Raw genomic sequence first — 2583 nt, forward strand, 5'->3', positions numbered from 1 at the left:
AGCCACAAAGAAGACTTTCCTTGCATAAGCCGTAATATGTCAGAAAAGTATTTATGACTTTATTCACTAAAGTAGCTAAAATATAAATTGTTTATGCAAAAGTTTGAGAAAATATAAATCCAGGACCATGGAAATACTAATCATAAGGCAGCCTTGAGATTTTACTGGAGTTGGCACATTGCATTTTCCTGAACGGTTATTTATAAGTATTATTTTTACCTTAGGCAAGCTAGTAATGAATTACTATGTTCTCAAGAATGTCTGCACTTCAGCCATAAGGAATAAGCTATAAAAGAGATATATTACCCAAATAGTTGAACATTAAAGATAAAGAAGAGATAGTCACACAGGCAAATATGTACTGTCCTTGGTAGCAATCCCAAGAATGTTGCTCTGTTTTTTAATGTACAACACCTATAAATTCCATATTTACATTGCTCAGGGCTTCTTCAATATTTAGTGAGTTCTATAGATAGCAAAGTGAATCAGCAAAGCCTGGCCTGCAGTATGCTGGAACCAGCTCTCACCAGAGCTGATCGTTAAATTTTCAGGCATTTTGTGAGCTAGTTGATGTCACAAGCTAGTTAAAGTCACATTGGTAGCTTGAAATCAGCCAACACTATAAAACAGGCTTTGTTTGCTTGTTTGCTTTTTCCACAGAGCCAGTTGTTCAACATTTATCAGTACATCACTGGCCTAACCAAAGGCAACTCCCAATCTAGTGAGCAAAACCAGAGTTGCTGTCTAAGATTGTACACAATCTTTTTTGTTATTATTAGCTGCTTTTGAGTAGGCTCCCAACTCAGGGTGAGCCCACGCATAAGAAGATCATATTGTTATGATCCATAGAGTTTTCACAGGCTGATTTTCAGAAGGATATTGCCAGTCCTTTCTTACTGGTCTGTTTTTGTCTGGAAGCTCTGCTGAAAGCTGTTCATCATCACAGCAACGCACAAGCCTCCACTGACAGACGGATGGTAGCTATGTTTCTGGAGCACTGGTTAGGAATAGAACCTGGGTCTCTCACATGGAAAACAGATTTTACCACTGAACTACTACTGCCTTCTCCTATCTATCTTAAAAAAAAAAAACAAAAAACAACTCACTGCCATCAAGTCTATCCTGACTCATAGCAACCCCTCCTTGTGTTTCCAAGGCAGTATCTCTACGGAGTAGATTGCCCAACCTTCCTTCCGAGGAGTGGCTGGTGGGTTTAAACCACCAGCCTTCTGGTTAGCAGTCAAATGCCTTAGGCACTACGCCACCAGAGCTCCCATCTGGTAGGAAAAACAAAACAAAACAAAACGGTTGTTGTCAAGTTGATTCTGATTCATGGCTACCCCATATGTGTCAAACTAGAACTATGCTCCACAGGATTTTCAACGGCTGATTTTTTCAGAAGTACATCTCTAGATGTTTCTTCTGAGATGACTCTGGATGGGCTATACCATCCAAACTTTTAGTCAGTAGTCAAACACATTAACTGTTTGCATTACCCAGAAACTCCCATATGGAGTCACACTGAGACACAGTTGACTCAATGGCAACTGATTTCAGACATAGTAGACTCATATGTTTGTAACTCTTCTCACAGATGATTGAAATATTCTTGTTCTAACAAAATCAGTTATGTTACAACAATTTTCCAACAGATGGATTAAAGTGTCCTGAGGAAGGGTGGTTTTTTCTAAGTCACACATTGGCAACATATGGGCTAATGCTGAGTCATAGGAGTTAACCTAAGTCAGAATAACTAGAATATGGTATAATATTTATCATAATGGAAGAGATGAAGGTCTTCAAATGAAGAGGAGATGACTTCATGAATATTTCCAAAGGCTGTAGGAAGATGCATCATTAGGCTAGGTTTTAAAGAGAGGCAACATTTTCCAGTGAAGAATGGCAAGATGAGAATTCCAAAGGAAGAACACAACTTGAGTTAAGGTTGGTAGTTGGGGCAGTTCTTCAAAGAGGCAATTGAGTTGGATTAACTTGCCAGAAGAAAATTCACTTGTAAGGTAGTTAGGGTCCAAATTATGGGGGTCTAAAATTCCAAACTAAGAAGTTTAATTTTTGAAAGTGTGTTTGAGATTTTAAAGTCTGATTCTTCTATGAAAAAGGGGATTATGCTAAGAACAAACTAGAGACCTAGTGAGCAACATGAGGACAGAGTTCATGCTTATTTTCTTCACCATTGTACCTTCCAGGCTAGGTAAAGCACCTAGGACACTGTGGCACCCAATGGTGTTTCCCCACCACACACACACTTCTTCTGTTTGGGTATTAAAAGCTGAGTATATGCCACTGTCCTTAATCCTTCCACTACAAAACACACCTGCTAAAATATTTTCAATACATCCCAACCAGGCCAACCACAAGCCATTTCTCAAGTCATTTGAAAAGACTTTTACATTCTTTCTCCTAGTAAAATATTTTTCCAGATTTAAAACAAGTCTAGTGATAAGCAGATCATGATTATATTAGAAAATTGTGACAAAGCAGTAGAACAAAGAGGACTTGGTTTCTCTTTGCAACAGTCATGGAGCCTTGAATCAGAAGCAGCAAATAGTATTCAAAAGTGAG

Source organism: Orycteropus afer, unplaced genomic scaffold, assembly GCF_000298275.1.
Source record: "Orycteropus afer afer isolate SDZICR_OR568_19922 unplaced genomic scaffold, OryAfe1.0 scaffold00109, whole genome shotgun sequence".
NCBI classification, from domain to species: domain Eukaryota; kingdom Metazoa; phylum Chordata; class Mammalia; order Tubulidentata; family Orycteropodidae; genus Orycteropus; species Orycteropus afer.